The sequence below is a fragment of the Haemaphysalis longicornis genome, unplaced genomic scaffold (genome assembly GCF_048455015.1).
Source record: "Haemaphysalis longicornis isolate Haplotype H1 unplaced genomic scaffold, Haemaphysalis longicornis Haplotype H1 scaffold_5, whole genome shotgun sequence".
NCBI classification, from domain to species: domain Eukaryota; kingdom Metazoa; phylum Arthropoda; class Arachnida; order Ixodida; family Ixodidae; genus Haemaphysalis; species Haemaphysalis longicornis.
This window is the reverse complement of record NW_027526385.1, coordinates 110,765,641-110,790,274: the sequence shown is the minus strand read 5'-3', so window position 1 is coordinate 110,790,274 and position 24,634 is coordinate 110,765,641. Positions and strand designations below refer to the sequence as shown.

At 50.4% G+C, this 24,634-nt stretch overlaps 1 pseudogene; it reads right to left on the bottom strand.

Annotated features, from left to right (window-relative positions):
* Positions 1–12,508: 12,508 nt before the first annotated feature.
* LOC144139857 (uncharacterized) lies at positions 12,509–13,270 on the bottom strand (annotated as a pseudogene).
* Between the last annotated feature and the right edge of the window lie 11,364 nt (positions 13,271–24,634).

Genomic DNA, 24,634 nt, shown 5'->3' with positions numbered 1-24,634 from the left:
GACCCACATCGCAGAAAATCAAGACTATTGCGGAGAATCTGCGCTTGGGTGATCTGGATTGCCCGAAGGTTGCTGGAGCATGCACTTGAAATTGCAGGCAAGCTGTAACGCCAGACGTCCAGGAAAACTGCCTAGTACAAGCGCAGAATTTCTCTGGCCGAAATGCACCACTTCTTTCCAGCAACAAATGTGAGTATCAGGGCTAAGACAGTGGGTTTCTTCTTTAACAAACCCACATACGCGCTCTATGACACGTCCCTCTCGATGACCACGCCCAGGAATTTGTGACTCCTGGTGTAAGGTAACAAATTTCCGCTTATTGTTATGGCAAATCAGGATATGTATTTGCGGGTAAGTGCAAGCACCATAGACTTGTCACTATAAAAGCTAAGTCTTTGCTTTCGGAGATATGCTCGTGCCATATTGCCTGCTTTTTATGTCATGATCGCAGCTGAGGTCGATTGACACACGATGCCCAAATGCAGATGTAATCGGCGCAAATAGATAGACAAACATGTTTCGGCAGAGCGTGTGCAAGTCGGATTATAGCTTGTTTGAAAAGGGTTGGGCTTAGCACCCAGTCTTGAGGAAGACCACATTGAATGAAGAGCTGCGAGGTTGAGCCGTCTTCTGTCAGAACAAAAAAATCTTGCCAACAAGAAGCTTCTAATCTATTTTAAAGTTCTGCAGCCGAATTCAAAGTGCTGAAGCCTCGTGAAGCGCATTGTGAAAGACCCACTTGCCGTCAGAAAACAATGCTGCTCAGAAGCGCTTGCGACTTTTTTGTTCCCGTACAAACTTTACTAAATCAACCACACAGTCGATAGAAGAGCACATTCGTCGAAAAGCGGCCAAAGGCTCCGGATATGTACTGTGCTTTTCGAAGTACCTCTGAAGCCGCGTGAGTATTACCCTTCCCATGATCGTGGCAATGCAGCTTTCCAGGTCATTAGGGCGATACGATGCCAGGTCAAGGGGAGATTTCCTGTGCTTTAAAAATTGAACGACACGGCTTGCTTTCTACTGTGGGGGTGCAACAACATATGCCGACGTCTCCTTGAATAGGTCCAGCAGCGTTTGTCGAGTTCTATGGCCAAGGTAACATAACCTGGAGTACATTACTCTGTCATGACCCGGTGAAGAGCTACGCCTGCAGCACACCAGGGCTACCTCTAACTCTTTCATTTCGGGGAGGACGGGCATGGCTAATACTCATAGATCCAACGTCATTGGTCCTAGCAGCAACCCTGACGCAGAAGTCCACTGCAAAGTCCAACTCCCGATGGCTTCCATGCAGTGCCAATGGCTTGAACGAGTATCGCTGCTGCACAGGTGTCGCCAGTCCACGAACTGTTCTCCACATACAGAAGAGGCTTCCGAAGGCCGAACGACTTTTGCAACGCGATTTTCAAATGTGCGCCTGGACCTGTGCAATACGCCGCTGTAGTATCTTTTATAGGCATCTGGTAGCCCTTAAGTCATGCACGGATTTTGTACGCCTGAGCCGTTTCTCGGCGCGCCGTCTATTTGCACAGGAGCAGTTATCTTCGCGATGTTCTTTTCCCCGGGTCTTCTCCTCCAAGCCGCAGCAGCACGGATGAACTGACCCCGGGTATTCTCAACCGACAAACTCAGCCTCCGATACAAAACTGCACATTTATTTACATTACTCAGGCGACTAAGAAACAGTGCTCAAGCGTAGCCCGAAGACGATGGGCCGAGAGCTCCGGCACCCAGACCACGTCTGTCAGTCTTCATCTTCCCTTCTCTTGCCGCTGAGGGCCGGGGAAGGGGGAAAAACGAGTCCTCTTCGTCGGGGTTCATCCCCATGTGGTGGCCGTAAGGACATCCGGTGCAAGCAAGCGCGGACTTGCCCGAAATGCGCGGCGTTTGAAAGCGCCGGGCAACACGTTCTTTCCTGTTCCGCGCTGCTCTTCCCAGGGCCCGCACCAGTTAGTCCGTCGAAATGCCCGACAGGAGCGCTTTAGCTCGATGTCAAATCTATTAATCTTGTAGGTAGCGAGGTAGATCGCTTAGGTGACTGGGCTGCATTGCTGATAGCGGCCTCTAAATTACCGCAAAACCCACTTCAGCAGACATCCTCCACCAGGGATTTAAATTTTGCCAGTTAATATGTGTGATCACAGTTTGCGATAAAAAGTGGTGGAATCTTTTAATCTTGATGCTGTATGGTCGCTGGCGTGAGTTTCAATGTCAATAAAGCCGCGTAGACGGCTAGCTAAACGCGTTGACGCCAAGGTAAGATCCAGAAAGCCGCCGTTTGATCGACCACCAAGAAATGTAGCACTGCCATAATTTGGTATACAAAGGTCAAATTCAGGCGCCAACGATACGAGTCTTCTGCGCCTGTGGTTCATTTTGGAGCTTCTCCAGAATGGATGGTGAGCATTAAAGTCTCCAATGATAATCCAAGGGTCGTGTGTTGTTCTGGAGACATACTCTAGTCTGTGCAGGCAATATTAGTTGATGAGGATATGTACGCGCCGAGAAGCGTGAAGGAGAGCTTGCGCTTATTTACAAACAAGCACACATATTGGTTGGCGTCGTAAGGTCGTAATGAGTGCACTGTAAAGGTAAGTTCTCGGCGAAGGAATACTAGTGGTTTGCGGAGTATCCCACAGGCAGATGATTCGATGCTTTAGTAACTGGACAGTCTGATTGAAGTGGGTAGTGGGTGAGTTTTTCCCAGATCCCAAGAATCCGGAAGAGGCTTTTAAGCACAAACTGGCCAAAATCAAAACGTCCATGGCTAAGACTTCTGGCATTCTACTGAAAAATGGAAGCTCCACGTATTTCTTCACGAAATCATGAAGACGCATGGGACATAAGGTTACTCGTGGCTAGCAAGCAGTGGATCCAAGCGTTCAGATCTTAAAACGTGTAGGAGGTGGTTGGTGTTTTCTGGGTATTTATGGGCTTTTGAGTGGCGTTCACGAGCGCCCTCAGCACTGCGATCTCTTGCAGATCTCATTTTCTCGAAGAGGCATTTCAGTCATGTGAGGCTTAGAATCCTCCCTTCGGGGCTCTGCAGGTGACAGGGACTGCAGTCTGGGCCAATCTTCGGCCTGTAGATATGATTTCCCATTTCTCTTGACCTCCCATGAAAAGGTCAACAAAACTGGGAATTTGAAGTATACGCCAAGCTTCTTGTTGACTCTGCAGGTGAAAATTGTGCTGTTGATGCAGGGGGGTAGCTACTGGGGCGGTGACGGGGGCAGTGCCAGTGACGTTATGGTATCCAAACGGGAGAGGACCTGGCCATGCCTACTCACGACAGCACTCGATGACCTAGGCTGTTACGATCGTCGGTGTCGTCGCACTTTTGTAGATTGATGTTTACGCGATGAGTGGTCTTTGACCATCTCTTTCAAAACCTTCCGTTCCTAATTTAGGCGACGGCAGGTATTGGGAGAGGCGTCGTGAGAGTTTTGACAGTTGGCACAATTAAAGACATTGATGGTGCAATTCTTGGCATCGTGGGTCGAGAACATTTGGAGCCCAGAGTGGCACGTACACAAACGCTGCTGAGGCGGCCGGTATCCAGGCATTTGTGACACTTCATTAATTTCGGCACGAAATGTCTAACTGCGTGCCGAAAGTGGTGAACCTTCGCGTGTGCTGGGATGTAGTCTCCATGAAATATAAGGTTTAGGCAGCGTGATTTTCCCAGACGAGTAACCTGCTTTATGGTCGTGCCGTCCGTCACCGCTTTACTAAGAATGGGTACGTCGGCATCATAAACAAGGCGTAAGTAAGCGCCCTTGCCTGGAGATACCTATGGACGAACCTTCATTTCTTCCAGCATCGTTAGTTGACGCAACATTTCAACTTCGGCCGAGCTGCTCGACTTCTACAGCCAAACTATTGTTTAGTGTGTTGATTATGACCTCCTTAATTTTCCCCGTCATAATAACGTCCACGCAAACAGAAACCGCTGGCCGATTGAGCATTCTGAGGTTCTTGGTCGGGGACTGCGGCACGAACAAGCCGGTATTGACAGGGGGCCTTGATGGCGTAGTTACAGTCTATGCGCACGACAATGAGGACGCTCCACTCGACCGAGAAGCCCCTGCCCGTAGCCTTCTTTTGGCCTTGTTCCCGAGAATCAACTTGAGTGGCGCTACAAAAACACATATGCTTACGTGGTTTACGAAAATTTCACAAGTAGCGTTAAAATCCCGTGCCAGAAAGAAGCAGGCATTGTCAGTGGCGCTGACGTGAGCAAAGCATTTTGTTGCGCCACTTTGCGGCACCAACCACAACATACCGGCCGTGCCGAGAAAAAAACACGATTACAGAACACCTCAGCACTGGTGTAAGGTTTGAATTCAGGAAACCAGAGCACCAGCTGAGTGAACTCTTCTGAGGCACTCTTCCGTAACGAAAGCAATAGTTAGCCCGGTGAGTTTAGCATTAAAATTTAACGCGACCATATGTAAGTATAACAGGTGCAAGCCAGCCCCGAAGAACTCTAATTGTGGGGAGCTCCGCTTAAAATTCGGCCACTTTTCCTGCTGAAGTATTTCTTGCCAAAAGACAAACACGGAAGCAACGAAAGAAACGCATAAAAATATGTAGCTGTAAAGACGACTTTGATACTCGCCACGCTTTTCATTTCGAACAATGTAAGAAAACGTGACTGCAAGAGAGATTTTCCCAGTTCTTCATGTATAGTAACATACGTACGCTTACCTCATGGTTCTTACAGTAGAATAATTAAGTGGTGGTGGTGGTGGTGGTGGTTAAAACATTTATTCAACAGATTTGCGCTTGATAGCGGGAGAAGCCCTCAGTCCAGGGCCCCTGCGGCGGCTGCGGTCCTGCGTGCCCCGTCCACCAACTGTCGCTGGTCCTCAGGGTCCGAACTGCACAGCGCGGCCTCCCACTGTTCGAGGGTGGGGGTGCGAATAATGGGGGCTGCTGGTGTGTTCTGGCAAGCCCACGTTGTGTGGTACAGTGTTGCATGTTCACTGCAATGTGGGCATATTGGTGTATATATTGTGGGGTGTATGATGTGCAGGAAGATAAGGTGGGGGTATGTGTTGGTCTGTAGTTGCCGCCAGGCTACAGCCTCTTCTCGGGTAAGCTTCTGGTGCGGTGGTGGGTAGGCACATCTGGCAAGGCGGTGGTGTTGCAGAAGTGCACGGAACTGCTGCTGGACAGGCTCTGGGTCACGGAGCGACTGGTGCGGTGCCTGGAGGGTGCATGCTCGGGCTGTAGCGTGTGCTCGCTCGTTTCCGTCGAGCCCTGCGTGACCTGGTTTCCATATCAGTATGGTAGGGTTCAGGGTATCCTTCTGCTTTTTTAGTAATCGGAGGGCGGATGTTGAGATGCGACCGTTGCCGTAGTTCCTGCATGTCTGTTGGCAGTCCGTAATTACGTGGAGTGGTTTATTCGAAGTTGCAGACGTCATTGCCAGTGCGATGGCCGTTTCTTCGGCTTCAACGATGTTTTTGGTTTGTACGGTCGCAGTGCAAACGACATCGCCTGAGCCGTCGATGACGCTTACTGCTGTGGCTGGATGGGTTGCATAGTGGGCCGCGTCCGTGAATCGCACATGGGGGTGGGCAGAGTACGTCCTTAGTAGGAATTGTACTTGCGCTTGTCTGCGCTGTACGTGATGCTGAGGGTGCAAGTTTCGCGGGAGCGGAGCAACCCTGATCAGCGTACGGATGTCCTGTGGCACAGTTTCCGGTCGAGGGTGGCTGGCGTCCGTTATCTGGTAGCCTAGTTGCCTCAGCACCGTGCGACCAGTCGACGGTTGCCTTAGCCGCTCTAGTTGGCTGTAAGGTGGGCATCAGTTATCTCCCGCACCTTGTTGTGTACCCCGAGCGCTTCCAGCTTACTAGTGGCGGTGTGAGGAGGGAGGCCAAGCGCTTGCATGTATGCCTTCCGCAGTAGTATGTCAAGTTGGTCCATTTCCCTCGGTTTCAGCGGGAGGTAAGGCGTAGAGTACACCACGCGGCTGACAACCAGTGCTTGCACCGACTTGATGACATCGTCCTCCTTCATACCCTGGTGCCGGTTTATTACTCGAATCACCATACGCATGATTTGCGAGGTAGTGTGGTTGAGGCGCTGGATGGTTAGCGTTCCTCCTCCGTCTTGCTGGATGTAAAGTCCCAGTATGCGGATGGTTGGGACTACGGGGATGTCGCTACCTTGGAGCTTTATTTGTATTGTGGTTTGTTCCAGTGGCTTGCCACGTGGCTTGCGCCTCAGAATGATGAGCTCGGACTTCTCCAGGGAGCACTGAAGGCCGCGCACACTGGCGTACTGTTGGAAGGCGACAGGCAGGATAATTAAGTGGTGAGACTGCAGTATATACAACAAGCTATCCGAGAAGCGAGCACCGAGACGCTCTGTTCCCCTTGCAACGCGGTTGCTTGTGGTGAACTCGTGAATTCGGACTCCAGGGATCATAAAGCGCTGCCCCAAAAGATGTCGTGTGAGCAGGGGCGGAAAGTATGCACTGCTCGGAAAGTTCTAGTGAGATGCCAAAGGGGCCCGTAAAGCTATCGCGTTCCATTTTTAAAGGTGGAGCTTGTGCATTCTCCAAACTTTTTGAGTCGGCTGCAAGGCTGAGAGTCAAACAAAAAATTTACAATAGTGAATATTTGCAATGCATATTTTGTTTGCATCGTTGAAATGCTTGCACCGTGCGTCACCTTTACAACTACGTTGTTTTTTATGTTTTAGTTACTACGGCGCCAAAAATAATTTAGGTTTTCCGTCCTGGCCTTCCGGGTTCTAAAAAAATGCGCATCCACTAACACCCCTAGGCCGCTTGAAAACACCTTTAGTACAACAAGACGTTCCTAAAATTTCCTAAACACACCCGGCTTCTTTATAATGCTTCGCTTACTGTCATGGTGAATATTGCAACCGTGCTCCGTTTTCTCAATGCTAGCTTGCAAGGGCGTTCTGAGAACTCTCCCATTATTGCCCTTTCAGGCTGACAGCTGTCAGCAAGTACGCCCTCGTAAACGACATTGAGTGATACTCCCGGGAAACTGAGAACGCGCGTCGAAATAGCCTCGTAAACTCGCTGTTGTTTGTTACTCACTAAAAGAGAAGAATATAAATTGAAATTCTGAGACTGCAAAACCGCAATTCTGGTCTTCCCAGGGTGGCTTCCCGCACGCAGTAATTTATTTATTTTTCTTTCTTACCTCCCTTACGCGGAAATAGAATCCTAACCATTCTGCATCTAATGGACGCCGCAGCCACCATCATCCGCTGGCGGCCTTCTTTACAGTCTGAGCAGCTCTTTATTAGTTAAATATATAGTTACGTTGCGTTGAATATACTACTTTATTCAGCTATAAACTCTCAATAGTTTTGTACGGGAGAATACTTTTATACAACATTGCTTCATTAATTCAATGCTGGGATTCTTGCGCACTTACTGTTTCCGCATGACGGTAATCGTATACACAGCCCCAAAAAAGGATCATTTTATTCACAAGCGGATTACGAGCGATCTGAAAGCCCTTTTTCTACTAAACACGCCAAAGGTGCTTCGCCTATGAAAGCAGTGCGTTTTAACTGTGAAAAAAAAATACATTTGTGGTGGCGTAAAGCGTTTTTTTTAAGATCTTTGGAGAAATTGTAGGGCATTTGTTTTATCTCTCTCCGTGGCAGTCTGGGAAATGCAAGCCTAAAATTGCCTGATTATGATATGGTAATGATCAGATTGTGTAGAATTTTCGTACACCTTAAGTCAATCCCGTCGTTGTGCTTCGCCACATCACGCTCGAAAAACAAATTCATGCAGCCAACAACGATACTTCGCCGAATGAAGATGTCGAGCACACAATATTGTCACGAAGCAAGGACGACGCAGTTGTCTTGAAGAAGAAACAAGTTTATTGGAGCGAACTTGTGCTACCCTAACAATTCAAAAGAATACAGAGGCGGCGAAGCAGGGGTCAACAAAGTGACTTGCGTCGACGAGCGTCGAGAATCGAATGCCGAGGGGTCTGCTCTGCAGGCTTTTTATCTTTCGGCGCGAGTGTTTCTGGAACCGTTGATTCACATCCAGAACATTGTAGATCACAGACGAATATTCTGGGCTAGCGACGTTAGGGCGAAACAGTTTGCTTCTCTGAATGTGATAGCCTGTGCGGCATAAAAATAAAGAATGGAAGACGCGCTTTGCTTGGAACGCAGATAACACAGCCGAGCGTGGCCCGGCAGTAAAAACAAACAATAAATAAGCAAGCCCATACATGGTTCGCGGCATTACCCCCCTCTAAGAGTGCATCGACCCGATGCTAAAATAAAAGACAGTCCGAACAAACAACAACAACAACAAAAATCCGTCATCTTGCATAGTAAGGTTTCAAGCGAACCACGTGGACGACTTCAGGCCGCGTGCGTCGTCTTGATGTTCCAGAATCACCATCGGGGATCACCTCGTAGGTAAGTTGACCGACACGTCGTAGAATTCGGTAGGGTCCAAAATATCATGACAGAAGCTTCTCACTGAGTCCGCATTGTCGGATGGGAGTCCAAACCCAAACGCGGTCACCTGGGTGGTACTCGGCGTCTCGGCGTCGGAGGTTGTACCACCCGGCATCCACGAACTGCTGGCGCGTTGTACCAACTCGAGCCAGCTGGCGGGCCTCCTCCGCACACTGAAGGTATCCTTGGACGTCGGTGTTGAGGTCGTCGTCTTCTACGTGCGGAAGCATGGCGTCGAGCATCGTAGTTGGCCGTCTTCCGTAGACAAGCTCGAACGGCGTCAGCTGCGTCGTCTCCTGGATAGCCGTGTTGTACGCAAACGTGACATACAGGAGCACTTCGCCCCAAGTCTTATATTCAACATCAACGTACATTGACAGCATATCTGCGATTGTCTTGTTCAGACGTTCTGTTAGTCCGTTCGTTTCCGGGTGGTACGCCGTCGTTCTTCTGTGATCCGTGTTGCTATAGCGTAATATTCCTTGCATCAGCTCCCCCGTAAAGGCCGTTCCGCGGTCCGTGATTAGGACTTCCGGGGCTCCATGTCGCAGCACAACTTTGCTTATGAACAACTTTGCGACTTCCTGTGCAGTACCCCTCGGAAGGGCAGCGGTCTCTGCGTAGCGCGTCATGTAGTCTGTCGCCACGACAATCCACTTGTTCTGTGATTGTGACCTAGGGAACGGGCCTAGAAGGTCCATTACAATCTGTTGAAAAGGCCTCGACGGGACGGCGATCGGTTGCAGAAAGCCGGCGGGTCTTATCGGCGGCGTTTTTCGTCGCTGGCAGTCACGGCAACTCCGAACGTAGTGGGTGACGTCGGATGTAAGGCGGGGCCAGAGGTACTTCGCCTTCATTTTTGCAATAGCGCGAGCTGTGCCGAGATGTCCGGAAGACGGGTCGTCGTGGCACGCTTCTAAAATTTCGTCACGGAGCTCTGCAGGGATGACAAGTAGGTAATGCGTTCTCGTTCCGGGGCTGAAATTCTTCCTCACGAGGACGGAGTTTTTGAGGCTGAATGCTGGCAAGTTCCCCTTGAACGCCCTGGGCACGGCGACATTTCGTCCTTCCAGGTAGTCGATCATGACGCGCAAGTCGGGGTCGGCACGCTGCTGGGCGGCTAGGTCGCTCTCCGTAACGACTCCGAAAAACGCGCTGTCTTCATCGGAGTCTAGTGGTCGACGGGGGCACGGCACAGGCAGTCGGCGTCGGGGTGTTTTCTGCCGGATATGTAGACGATTGTAACGTCGAACTCTTGCAGGCGCAAGCTCCACCACCCAAGACGGCCAGAGTGGTCCTTCAAATTGGCGAGCCAACACAGCGCATGGTGGTCTGTGACAACCTTGAATAGTCTACCATATACGTATGGGCGAAATTTTGAAATGTCCCATATAATTGTGAGGCACTATTTCTTAGAGGATGAATAATTTTTCTCCTCCTTCGACAGACCACGGCTGGCAAAGGCGATTACTTTTTCGCTACCGCTTTGCTTTTGGACGAGAACGGCACCCAAGGGTACATCGCTGGCGTCGGTGTGCATTTCTGTTTCGGCGTTTTCGTCGAAATGAGCTAGCACGGGAGGGCTTTGTAGGCGTTTTACAGCTCGCAGAATGCCTTTTCTTGGTCGTTTTCCCAGCTAAAACGCGTACTATCTTTCGTCAACCCTGTGAGTGGCTGTGCAATGCGGGCGAAGTTTGCGACGAAGCGCCGGTAGTATGCGCACAGTCGGAGAAATCTTCGCACGCCCTTCTTGTCTTTCGGCCTTGGGAAGTTCGCAATGGCCGAAGTTTTTGCCGGGTCCGGTAGGGCTCCCGCGGCGTTTACGACGTGGCCCAATACCTTCAGCTCCCCATACGCGAAACGACACTTTTCAGGCTTCAGTGTTAACTCCGATGTACGAATGGCCTCGAGTACAGACTGCAATTGCAAGGTGTTCGTCGAAATTCCGGGAGAATACCACAACGTCGTCGAGGTATACGAGGCACGCCTGCCACTTCAGGCCAGCTAGCACAGTGTCCATGACTCTTTGAAACGTTGCTGTCGCCGTGCGCAGCCCAAAAGGCATCACCTTGAACTCGTATAGGCCGTCCGGGGTTATAAACGCAGTCTTCTCTCGGTCTCTCTCGTACACTTCAATTTGCCAGTAGCCGGTCTTCAAATCCATCGATGAGAAGTACTCGGCATGGCAGAGGTGGCCAAGGGCGTCGTCGAGTCGTGGCAGGGGATACACGTCCTTTTGGTGATTTTGTTTAGTCGCCGGTAGTCAACGCATAACCCTAATGTGCCGTCCCTTTTCTTTACGAGTACGACCGGCGCAGCCCAGCTGCTTTTCGATGGGTATATAATGTCGTCGCTGAGCATGTCGTCGACTTGAGTCCGGATGGCTTCCCGTTCGTGGAAAGAGACGCGGTATGGTGACTGTCGGGTAGGTCGGACTCCATCTTCAGTTATAATACGGTGCTTCGCTAGGGGTGTCTGACGTAATTTTGAACTCGACGAAAAACACTCGCTGTAGCGACGCAGCAAAGCCAATAATATGTTCCGTTGTTCTTGCGGTAGCGCCGGATTCACGTCGAAGGGCTGCGGAAGCTTGAAGGTGTCATCGGGTGTGCGTTCAAAGTCGGCGAGCGCGATCACGTCACTTGCTTCTTGCGTTTCTTCGAGGAACGCAATTGCAGCTCCCTTGTTTAAATGCTGGTACTCTTCGGTGAAATTAGTGACCAAAACGTGAGATTGGCGTTGCTTAAAGTGCGCAATACCTCTTGCGACGGAGACACCGCGGTCGAGAAGCAACCTTCGATCACTCTCTACGATAGCGTCGACGTCACAAGCAGCATCCTCACTGTAGACGGCGATCATCAAGCTTGCGCGGAGTGGCATGGTGATGTGATCGTCGGTGATCCTGACAGCAGCACGGTGATCGGGGTTCGGCTGCGGCGTCGTGGAGTGATCGGAGGAAAAAGTTATCGACTTGGTCTGCAGATCAATTATTGCGCCGTTGTCCGTCAAAAAGACCATTCCGAGAATTACACGTCGCGGGAGCAGTTAGGCAAAATAACGAACTCAGCAGGGTACGTGGTGCCGCCTATGGGGACGCGTGATGTGCACGTTCCACTTGGCGTTACGAGATGGCCTCCTGATGTGCGTATATGCGGACCGTACCATGTTGTCGTAACTTTCTTCAACTTCGACGCGAATGAGCCGCTCATTACCGAGTAGTCGGCTCCCGTGTCGATGAGGGCGACTACGTCAAAGCCATCGATGGACAACTGGACGTCGGACGCCGCTTTCCTCGAGTTTCTGTTGCGTCGGGTCGTTGTATCTCGGCTTCTGCGTGTTGACGGTCGGGCACCATGCGTCTTCATTCTCGTCATCTTCTCAGCGGCAGGCTCTTTCATTTCGGGTACGCGTCGCGTCGTGTCGTCGTGGGTTTCGGGAGTCACGTCCGGGTTAGGTCGAGTCGTTGGGCTGCAGGTACGGTGTTCGGTGCGGCGATGCGTCGTTACAGGGTTTTCGTTTTTTCGCCGTTCTGCAACTTCACCTCCAGAAGTTGCTGCTTTTAGTTTCCCCCGCGTGGGCTGGGGGACCTTCCACGTGAGAAGTCGGCGGTGTTATGGCGGTTGGGCGACTGGTACCGGTAGGGCGACGGCGAACGGTTGAAGCGGGCAGGTCCTCGGTTCGTGTTCGACAGTTATTCGTCGATCTCAGTAGGGTGCTGGCCGGGTCGGGGGCGTGGTTCGTCGACGGAGAATTCTCGCAGACCGAGCCTCTTGTAAGGGCAGCGACGGTAGATGCTGTCAGCCTCTCCGCAGTGGTAGCACAGCGGGCGATTATCGAGCGTTCGCCACACGTCGGTCTTCCTTGGCGCCTGGTATTGGTCTACAGTGCATCGGGCGGGCGGCATTGGACGGCGGTATGGCTGGGCCTCTTGACGACGGGTTGGAGCAGGGCGGGGTTGACGAAGAGCTGCGGGGTAGGTCATCGCTTGGGGCTGACCGGGTGCTTCTGAAGGCAGAGGTGTTCACAGCGCCTGTTGAACCTCTTCACGGATGACGTCAGTCAGAGAAGCCAGTTGAGGTTGCGGCGTTGTTGGAAAAAGCTTCTGAAGCTCCTCCTTGACCACTGCTCGAATGGTCTCGCGCAATGCATCGGAGCTTCCAGTTGCGGCACCGATGGTCTCCGAGAACAGCGTGTTGACTGGGCGGTCTTACTGTCTTGTTCGAATTTCTAGCGTTTTCTCCATCGCGGCCGCCTCAGATGTGAATTCAGCCACCGTCGTCGGCGGGTTACGAACTAGACAAACAAAAAGCTCTTCCTTCACACCTCACATTAGAAACCTGAGCTTCTTTTCTTCGGTCATTTCGGGGTCCGCATGGCGAAAAAGTCGCTTCATCTCCTCAACGAATATCACGACAGCTTCGTTGGGGTGCTGCGTTCGAGTTTCAAGTAAAAGCGCAGCTCGCTCTTTTCTCACAACGGTAGTGAAGGTCTTAAGGAACTCCCGTTTGAATTGAGTCCAGTGGGTCAAAGACCTCTCATGGTTTCCGAACCAAGTTCGAGCAGCATCTTTTAAGTAAAAGAAGACATGCCGGAACGTTTCTTCGTCGTCCCACCTGTTGAAGATGCGGACGCGCTCCAGCTTCTCCAACCATTCTTCGGGGTCTTCAGCGGGGGCTCCCCGGAACGATGGCGGTTCCCGGGGCTGCTGCAGGAGGATTGGCAACATTGTTTCTTGCACCATGGTGTTGGTTGCAGTGTTCCTTCTCTTGGGCCCTTCTAGCATGAGACCGAACTCGGGTAGCAATCCTTGCAGTCGACGGCTTTCTCTGGTTGGGCTGGCTTTCGGCTTCCAGATGTCGTAGAGAGCATAAAGGGTGAGGAGTACCCAGCACCTCCACCAGATGTCACGAAGCCAAGGACGACGCAGTTGTCTTGAAGAAGAAACAAGTTTATTGGAGCGAACTTGTGCTCCCCTAACAACTCAAAAGAATACAGAGGTGGCAAAGCAGTGGTCAACAAAGTGACTTGCGTCGGCGAGCGTCGAGAATCGAATGCCGAGGCGTCTGCTCTGCAGGCTTTTTATCTTTCGGCGCGAGTGTTTCTGGAACCGTCGATTCACATCCAGAACATTGTAGATCACACACAATTATTCTGGGCTAGCGACGTTAGGGCGAAACAGTTTGCTTATCTGAATGCGATAGCCGGTGCGGCAAAAAATAAAGAATGGAAGACGCGCTTTGCTTGGAACGGAGATAACACAGACGAGCGTGGCCCGGCAGTAAAAACAAACAATAAATAAGCAAGCCCATACCTGCTTCGCGACAATATGACTCAAATGTTAATCTCTCCTTTGATAGCACGCAATTACAACAACACGTACGTCCTGCTTTGCGCTTTACTGTTCGCAGCGCTGATTGCACTGTTGAGCGAAATGTTGTGCAGGTTCCTGTCATCCAACGATTTGCTATTTTGGCAGCGCACATTGTTCAATCAAGTGCATTGTTGGTGAACATAAGCCAGGATATTAGTTGATATTTCACCAGATATAGTTATTCAAACTTGCCTGCTTATGAATTGCAGAGCCTGAATAAAACAGCACCTAACATAGCGCTCAAACACCGGGGGCTAGAAAACACCGCAACGCCATCGTCTTCCGTTTCCCCTAGGTCACATCATAAATAAGTAGCAATAAATTTACGCTGTAATATAAATAAGCAGTTTTTTCTACACGCTTTATTATAAATAATCAATAATCCGGAAGGAAACAGCCATCACCAAGAAGCTTTTTTTTAGTTTTCAAAAATAAAACATTGAGCGCTTCGCACAGCATTTTATTCCCACCTTCTATATATCTGTCTTCGGAGGCGCCTATTGAATAAACAACTTTTTTTCGAAAAATGCAATTTCACTTCGCTTAAGAGCAACAGAATGGGCACACGAGAAACAACATAGTATTACAAGTTGTAGGATTTTGGTATATTGGTGCTTATACTTCACGTTCGTGGTGCAACGTAATACTTCGACGCAGATAATTGCGCACTCAGCCCAATCCAAGCTTGTCGTGAGACCTTCTCTGTTCGTCATCGCCTTTATGCGTAGTGACGTTAGATCCGTATGAAAGCAAGCAGCTTTTAATTTATCGAAGTCTGACGTAGACACAGCTAACTAGACTATTCTTGGCGGTTTTATTTCGTACCCAACGGCGAAAGGGGCTTTGATTATTTTCAGGTACCACTGCAGACCACATGAAAACGTAATAAAAAAATAAGTTCATGCTACTGCAATCCTGAACATTATGATATGGAGAGAAAATGATGCACCCTACCATCAAATTTTTTGCTGCCACCTCACTTTGGTTTAGGCTTACCAACTATTCCATCGAAATTATTCCCATTCCGATACTCCCTTAACGCCTGCCTTCTCGGTTTATTTCTGCGTGGCTTTAATGTCATCGCCGCCTCTCTATTACTCAACTTACCCGGTACACTGAACTTACCGTGTTCTCGGAAAGTCGGTGACACTACATTCAAAATAGCATCTTTTTAGCAGGGTCCTAGCCGTTCTTTTTTTAATTCGTATTATGGTGATGGATGAACTTGATAGCTACCAATTTGGATGGGAAACAAAAAATGTAAGTTGTTAAGCGTTAAGGCTCTACGTGAATTAGAATGTATGCTCCAAGTAAAACTGACGTTACAGCTATTTCACATATTTGGTTACATTTTCTAATATACATCCTTTGTACAGCTTTCGTTAGCGCTCTAAAAGCGGTAATTACATAAAAAAATCAATCGTTTTCAGCCTCTATATTTCCCTAGAGAGAGAAAGAGAGAGAGAGAGAGAGAAACTTTATTTACAGTTGAAGTGAGCCTTTTTGTGGTCGGGGTCTTCAGTCCAGCACTCCGTTGGTACGGCCGGCAGTCTTGACCCTTTCCGCTAGCAAAAGCTGTGTTTCAGGACCTGAGCTCGCCAGCGTATTCTCCCACTGCTCGCCTAAAGGCTTCGGGATAGGAGAATATGCGGGTTCAGTTGACATTCGCTGTGAATATTTATTTATTTACTGATTTATTTATTTATTTGTTTGTTTATTTATTTATTGTACAGTCAGGGTAAAAATACATTGTAGACAGAAGGGGCAATAAAAATTAGGAAAAAAACTATACAAGCTCAAAATACTTCGGAAAGAACATAAGTGAAGAACATCCACTTTGCATGGACTATGTTGGACTATATTACAACTCAGTGCACAGTTAACACGTAAACAAACAAAAAAAGCCTTGGCAGTCAAATAAAATCAACGCAAACACTTCCCAAGTAACGAACGAGAAAACAAACCAGTCGCTAGATTTTCCACCGAACAGCGGCTAAAACGAAAAGACGAAAGAAAAATGTGCAGAGACAAAAAAAGAGGCCGTTATTTCAACAGCGCCTGCCCACACAACAACAGGAAGGGGAATACCCAACAATGTATCGCGTTATTGTGTACACTAGGCAAAAACGAACAGAATTATTTTGGCACTTCTAGTTTACAGATAATTTTAAACAGAGCCCACGCATGCTCATACAAAACAAATAAAAGCAGTAGCAAAGAAGGAGGCATAAATCACATTCCGTTACGTTGAATTTCGGCACGTTGTATATAACACTGCAAGAGCAGTATAGCTGGAACCGGAGTGGAAAATGTTAGACGAAAGTAGGACACTACGACGTGAGTAAATTATTCAAGGTATTTTTAAAGAGAGTCGGATTGACTGTGCTGGTGATCAAATGGGGAACACGATTCGATTCCTTGCAAGGAGGTGTTCTTGTTCTTTTGTGAGGTTTGTGTGTGGAGGAGGGTAAATTGTTTGCTGCAGGCGGTAGCGCCGCGTGATTTCTGTGTAGGACAAAAGGGGGAAGACACGCCACTGCTCGCTGAACTCCTGACTAGCCCGGTGTGTCAAATCTCGGGCATGCTGGTGCGCAGCTTCATTGCCGGGCACGTCGACATGGGCGGGAGCCCAAATAATCCTTAAACGGCGTTGCGGAGGATGCTGCAGTAGAATTTGTGTGGAGCAGGGTGAGACGAAGCCGCTCGAGAATGCGCTGCATGCTTGTTGGCAGTCCGAAACGATGATCTCTGCAGGGGTTTCAGCAATTACTAGGGCTATGACCACTTCTGCCTGTAGTGCATGGGTGGTAGGATTTGATGCACTTGTGAGGAGGGCTTGAGCTGTAGTCACAACAACGGTCATAGCTCTCCTCCAGGGGGCTGCGTCTGTGTATATGTCACTAACTCCTCTCCCGGACAATTGCGTCCGCTTGCAATTACCAAAGAAGGGCGCGAGACAACAGTTATTTATATTTTAGCAGGGTGGCCGGCCCGTGAGTTTTCGCGTGTGCCGAGATTGCTGGGTGAATAAATTCACAACGGAGATGCTCTACTGCGTTTTGAACTATATAGGTTTACTGCACAAACAAAAAGACTACAGGGCAACGCCCGACACACGAAGAGAAAAAAACCTCAACACTGCCTTCGGCCTCGTGCGCGCAGTCACTAATCCGCCGTGGCCTACGACTTAACCTTCTACCTCGAAAACATAACTCAGGCAGCTGTACGCGACACGCGAAACACTCCAGAGGCAAACACTTGTTGCACCTCAGTGACGCAACTACAAAAAAAATACTAGCAAGTACGCAACACGCAAAACACTCTAGAGGCAAACACTTGTTTAAACCTCGACAACGCAACTACCAAAAAAAATACTAACAATGACTCAACACGCAAAACCCTCTAGAGGGCAAACATCGTTAGTTACAAGTGACGCTAGAAAAACAAAATCGCGCCAATCCACCCCGTGAATGTGGTTGGAAAGCAAAGCTGAAACAGCACTCATGACGATCACCCATGCGACGTCACTTCAATTCACTCACATCTCTCTACAAATAGTAAAATCAGAGAGAAGTGCAATGCACTTAACCACACCATTTATTACTTCAAAGAGAAATTCTTGGTAAGGGTAAATAAATGCATGAACTGTGTTTGGTTGAGTTGTATTGGCGTAGCACAAGAGTGGAAACTTTATTTATAAAATTAAAGTAAGCTCCAACCCGGTGTTAGACGATCTGACTTCTCTGTCTCTGCGCTGCGGACGAAGGCGACGAGATTTCCGGCAGAGAAGGGGGGCGAGGCGGAGGAAGAAATACTTCTGTTCAGATTTCTGAACGGCCCAGAGTGCAGCCCTGGGGAGTGATTCCTTCTTCTGTGGGGCCCATATGCAGTCCGCGCGGCCTGTGTTCTGTCCACCCGCTGAAGCTGGGTAGGTAGAGAAGTCCTGGACAGCGGCATCTCCCATTGCTCTTGTTGGGTAGTTGACGGAAAGAGAGGAGGGTGCTGAGGGCTAAAGTCGCACTCCCCGATAACGAGGCGGAGTGTTCCTACTTCTGAGCAAAAATTTATATTCAGCGTCGTAGCGATTCAGATACATTAAGTGATGACGCGTAGGCTGTGGGAAGGAGCCCGGATTGTATGAGCCGTAGGGTAGTTTGTTGTTCTCTGGAAAGATCAGGGTAAGGCGAAGGTACGGTCTGTCTCAGAAGGCGATAATTCTGGGTTATCTTCCTGAACGTGACAAGCGGGTGACTTTCCTCGTGCAGCTCCATAGCACGGGAGGTAAAAGCGCAGGCTTGTTGGGTGGGCGTATTCGTTGCCCTCCATTGAAGCGTGAGGGGGTCTCCAGATGAGCTGAATGGAACCGTTTGGGGAGTGGTTTTTTAGCACGCGCAGTGCAGGTCAGGACACCCAACCCGACTGGTAATTCCAGTATGCTTGCTGGGAATCGGTGACTACCCTCCGAACTCCTGGTTGCGTGAGTGCAAAGGTGATGGCTGCCTCTTCTGCTGCCGTCTTTTCTTGGGTCCTAAGCGAAGTACACGCAAGGAGGTTGGTTCTGGAGGTAGCCACGATGATGGCATATTGCTGCCCTCGATGTTTGGATGCGTCTGTGTAGATAACTGCATGATCCCCACCAAGGGTGATGTTTAGCGCTTGAGCCGATGCTTTTCATGCCCATGCTTTTACCCTCTATGTCTTCCTTGTGTAGAAGAAGACAGGGGGTTGACGTAAGCAACTCTCGAGAAGACAAAAGCTTCAATTAATCGAAAGGTACTGGATTCTTTTAGGCCTCACTTCTTGGTGGCAACTCGCCTGATCATGTGTATGATTTGATTATTGCTGTTTTTGAGGCACTGCAAGGGGACGTCACCCTTGGTGTTAGCCTTGAGATGTAGGGCCAGGATCTTGATGCTGGGGCTTGGAGTGGCGGCCTCGCCATCAAGGAGTATTTCAATGTATTCCTTGGTTTGGCGTGAGGGCGGACGAAAGGAACAGTGCTTTTTAACGTGAACACTGGAGGCCACAGGCTTTAGCACATTGGCGTACTAGAAGTGAGGTGCCAGGCATTGGTATGAGCTTCCTTTACTTTTTTAACTCCTATTCTACGCGCAAGGCCGCTAGACGTACCGCGGGCGGAGGACACGGCGAAACGATAGGTTACCTGACGCTATCACGTGGCATTCAGCGAGAACACAGGGGGTAAACCCGTACATGGGCTTGGTGAGTACACCACCTGTCTTCCCCGTCTTCGGGTGGGCTCGTAGCTAAATCGGTAAGACAACGAGCTCTCGCTTTGTTAGTCTATTAGTTGCAGGTTCGATTCCCGGCGGTGCCAGTACATTCTTTTATTTGTTCGCTGGAGTTTTTTGGTGACACCAACGGTCGCGAAAGTACCCTTGGGGGGTAGAGGTAAAAAGCTTTTCTTTAAAAACCGAAGGCGGATATCTTAATTCGATAGAACAAACAATTACGAAGGAGGGAGCACAGGAAGAGAAAGTCTCTACGAGGCAAGGAGAACCCGCCGGTTCAACGGCAGAAGGTCACGACGAGGTGGAGACGGCCTCGCCGCGCAGCAGCTCACGTGTTTCGGGGGTCTGGGGTGCAGAAGCTGGTCGGCCATGGGACCCGCGGCGACCGGCGAACAAGAGCGCTGAGCCGAGGCGTGGACCGCTCCGTCACGTGCCTACCGATGAACTTCCGCTAAAGCGCGTCACCCCCGGACTCTTCCCCGCGTAGCACGTTCTCGAATCTCCAGCCGACTGCCCCAAGCGCCCGTGTGCGCTCTCTTAAATAACCTTCCCCGGCCGCCGAAGTCCTGCTCTGAAGTCTTCCCATTGTTCCTCTTTTCCCCCTCTCGGGGCCCCCGGCAACAAGCCTCGATCGTCCGCGCGCGTCCGAACTAGCGATCGTGACGTCGCGCTGAAATACGGCAGCTCGCATTGTACTTGTAGCAGGCAGGGTGAAACAAAGGAGGGGAGCACAAAGCCGAAGGTCGGACCCAGAATTCCTCAGCGAGGCGCAAAATGGCCGACTCCGTCCGGGAGGCCGTCATGTCGGCCGTCCGAATACAAAAAAATGGTGGGTCTGGCCTGCAGTTTGTGACACTTGCCCCCCCTAAAGAATATTATCCCAGAATATTCTAACCCACACAAACAATAGGCCACCACACATGCACACTGCTCTATACAGGCAATAAGAAAAACCAACAAAAGAAAGTTCGTGATGAGTCAGTGTCTCTCTTGGTCGTACAGCCCCGATGAATCGTGGAAGCGCGAACTTACGAATCTGAGCACGCGCTCACCTGCAGAGCACTTTCGGTCGACTGCACTGCGGAAGTTTACGCGCCACAACAACTCACACTCCACGGTGTGAGTCCACGCACACCGCTGCTCAAGTCTCTCTTGCACTCCCACACTAGTCTTAAACAGGGAGATCTCAATGCACAAATCTCCTAAGGGGAACGAAAATAAAACCTTTCATTCCTACACCAACACTGCATCCACGGGCGGAGAAGGTGCAGGCTGCACGACGCACTCAGCAAAAGGACTACACAGTAAAGTCAAACATACAAAATTTTCCCAAACGACACAAAACGGTCAACCCGCGATACCGTCTCTACCCGCCTAGGCAAGTAACTCTGCTTGTCGAACGGCTGGGGTAACTAGACCCACGAGGGGGTACATACCGAGCGTCACCCGAAATGTTACGGAAAGTCGTCCGCCACGGCGTGGTCAATACGCTCAGGAGCAGCCGCCTATCTCTCTCTCTACCGCGGGAATCGGAACTACGCGCGCGCCTTCCTTTATGCGCCTGCTGCAATGCGACCGTAGCTCTCTCTCGCGCCGGTACGAACTCGTCGTACCCGGCGCGCTTCCTTGCTGGCCTACTGCCTAACAAGTTAGGTGTCGTGCCACTACGCACGCTAGGGGCCATAGCCCTCTGCTCTCGAGGCTGTTTCTGACCCGCGGCCGTATGCTGAGAACCACCCAGACACGCGCCTACGGTGTCGCACTGCTCCTGCAACGGCGGCACGAACTCAGGCGGCCTAGCATCGCACGCCCCCAAAGCTGTAGACTCTCCCGGTACTCCGCCCGGACCCTCGAGCTCGTGCAGCTGCAAAATGTCATTCGTCCTATCCATTTCTTGGTTTCCCATCTGCACCTCGCGATCTTTCCTTCCAAAGACTTCCGGGAACTCTTCCCTCTTCGGACCCTCTTGTTGAGTTTCACCCATCTCTAACTGCCTCTCCGGTTGTGCTTCCTCCTGCTTCCGCTGCAGCTCTTGTTCTAACTCCTTCCTCTGGATCGCTTTTCAGCCTCTTCCTGGCTCTTCTGATTCCCCTGTTCAGCCTCTTGCTGTTCTCTCATACTCTCTTCTTTCGCCTTATCTCTCCTCCTCTGTCTATTCCGTTCCAGCTCTTCCAGACTTCTGCACTGGCTAATTAGGTACATCTCCACCTTATGGTTTTCTTATCTCGTTCAAACCATTCCCTCTCAATCTGCCTTTAGGCTTCCACCTTCAGCCTTTCGGCTTCCGCCTCCTCCTTCTTCCTTTGCCGTTCTTTATTACGCTCATCTCTACGCCTTGCTATCCCCTGCTGGACGAACTCCATCAACGTCCTTCCCTCCAGTCCGAAAATTTGTCCCTGTTCGATAACCTTGTCAGTGTCCGCCATCTCGAGCGCCGGGAGAACACAAAAAAAATATCTGCCAGAAGCACCTTGTGTCCCGGCGGCTAGGTCAGCTACAGAGGAACCTCAAAGAACAAACACGCGAGCCAGTGGCTAGAGTTACCACAGTGAGCCTCTCCGATTCCAGCAACCTCAACACGTGGCCGACCTGTCCTGTCGCGGACGCCACTTACTGTCGCTAACTCCTGCCCCGGACAATTGCGTCCGCTTGCAATTACCAAAGAAGGGCGCGAGACAACAGTTATTTATATTTTAGCAGGGTGGCCGGCCCGTGAGTTTTCTCGTGTGCCGAGATTGCTGGCGTGAATAAATTCACAACGGAGATGCTCTACTACGTTTTGAACTATATAGGTTTACTGCACAAACAAAAAGACTACAGGGCAACGCCCGACACACGAAGAGAAAAAAAATCTTCACACTGCCACCGGCCTCGTGCGCGCAGGCACTAATCCGCCGTGGCCTACGACTTAACCTTCTACCTCGAAAACATAACTCAGGCAGCTGTACGCGACACGCGAAACACTCCAGAGGCAAACACTTGTTGCACCTCAGTGACGCAACTACAAAAAAATACTAGCAAGTACGCAACACGCAAAACACTCTAGAGGCAAACACTTGTTTAAACCTCGACAACGCAACTACCAAAAAAAATAGTAACAATTACGCAACACGCAAAACCCTCTAGAGGGAAAACATCGTTAGTTACAAGTGACGCTAGAAAAAAAACCGAAGGCGATATCTTAATCCCATACAACAAACAATTACGAAGGAGGGAGCGCGGGAAGAGAAAGTCTCTACGAGGCAAGGAGAACCCGCCGGTTCAACGGCAGAAAGTCACAACGAGGTGGAGACGGCCTCGCCGGGCCGCAGCTCACGTGTTTCGGGGGTCTGGGGTGCAGAAGCTGGTCGGGCATGGGACCCGCGGCGACGGGCGAACTCGAGCGCTGAGCCGAGGCGTGAACCACACCGTCGCGGGCCGACCGATGAACTTCCGCTAAAGCGCGTCACCCCCGGACTCTTCCCCGCGTAGCACGTTCTCGAATCTCCAGCCGAACTGCCCCAAGCGCCCGTGTGCGCTCCCTTAAATAACCTTCGCCGGCCGCCGAAGTCCTGCTCTGACGTCTTCCCATTGTTCCTCTTTTCCCCCTCTCGGGGCCCTCGGCAACTCGCCTCGATCGTCCGCGCGCGTCCGAACTAGCGATCTTGACGTCACGCTGGAATGCGGCAGCTCGCATTGTCCTTGTAGCAGGCAGGGCGAGACAAAGGAGGTGAGCACAAAGCCGAAGGTCGGACCCAGAATTCCTCAGCGAGGCGCAAAATGGCCCACATCATCCAGGAGGCCGTCATGTCGGCCGTCCGAATATAAAAAAATGGAGGGTCTGGCCTGCAGTTTGTGACAGTATACTGTGGTGGAGTTTTGCCGTACCGTTTGAAGATTGCTTTCGCTCTGGCGCCTCTTCGATCCTGGTGGTGTGTTGGATGCATGTTCCGGGGCAGTGGGGTCACATCTATAAATAGGCGAATCTCACGCGGAAGCTGAGTCACATCGGCCTGGGGGTGTTGAAGCGGTGAGCGCAGTCACAGCTGGTTCAGAATTGTTCTGCCACTGGAGATGGAGCTCAGACGTAATAATTGGTTCATATGACGAGCTTCGAGGAGTTCATTCAAGGTATTTCCAACTCCCAAAGGTAGTAGTTTCTGTGTCGAGGTGCTGACAGGTAGTCCCAAAGCCAGCTTGTATGACTTGCGTATGATAGTTTCTACCTTGTACTTTTCAACCTTCGAGAGCGCATAGTAAGGGATGGCTTAAGTAACCCTAGAGATGACAAAGGCTTCGACTAGCCTTAGCACACCCGCCTTTCGCATACCTCTCGTTTTTGTGCTGACCCTGCGGATCATGTCGGAGACTTGCTCCGTGTTGTGCTTAAAGGTCGAGTAGTTTGGTATTTGAGCGATTCGCTTGTAGAAGCATGCCTAAGATTCTCACCTGCTGTGTTGCAACAATTGGGTGGCCATTCACTTCTAGGGAGGTGGTTGCCCACCCGGGAGGACATTTTTTACGTGGTGACACGATAAGCAGCTCTGATTTTTGCGGCGCACACGCTAGGCCACATTGTCGTGCGTAATCACAGACAATGTCAGCTTCCTTTTGTAGGTTAGTCTCCATTTTCCCCAGTGACCCATATAGTGGCCCATATGGTGATGTCATCCGCATATAATCCTTGGAGTATGCGTGGTATGACATCCAGGAACGCAGGAAGGCCTACGAGGGCTATATTAAACAGCAAGGGGGAAGGACCGCGCCCTGGGGTGTGCCCTTGTTGCCGAAAGAACCTTTATTGGACTTTAAACCTTCCACTTACAGAATGGCTTTTCTGCCGTCGAGGAAGTCTGGAATCTATTTGTAGGTGCGTTCCTCGCAGTTAAGGCCATTCAGTTGTTTAAGTATGGCCGTATGACTGACATTGTCAAACGCACCTTTTAAATCCAAGGTTACATGGCTTGCGGGTTATCCCACAACCATTTCAGCATAACCTCTTCCTTCAGTTGAAGAAGGATGTCCTGCGTGGAGAGGTGATTGCGAAATCCACACATGGTATGTGGGAACATGTTATTTTGTTCGAGGTACTTCTGTAGCCTTTTGTGGATGACGTTCTCTAGAAGCTTTCCCAAACACGAGGTTAGTGATATAGGGCGCAAGTTCTCGGTGCTCTGTGGTCTTCCGGGCTTGGGAATAAGGCACACCTCTGCTGTCATCCATCCTTCCGGCAGTTGGCCCGACCTCCAAAACCTGTTGAGGTGGGCGGTGAGTTCAATTATAGAATCATCATCCAAGTTCGCTAGAAGCTCGTCGGTTATACCGTCTACCCCTGAAGCTGTGTTGCGTTTGAATGTCTGCAGTGCCGCTTTCACTTCAAAAATGTAGATGTCTCCATCCATTGTGAGATTTGGCTGCGCCGAGTACGGCGGTAGTGGCGTTTTGGGATGGACGGGAAGATGCTTGTCCAGTAGAGACTTCATGAGGGCACTCGAATCTCCTGGGTGCGACTGAATTATTTTTTGCATGGTTTGGCTTGACTAGG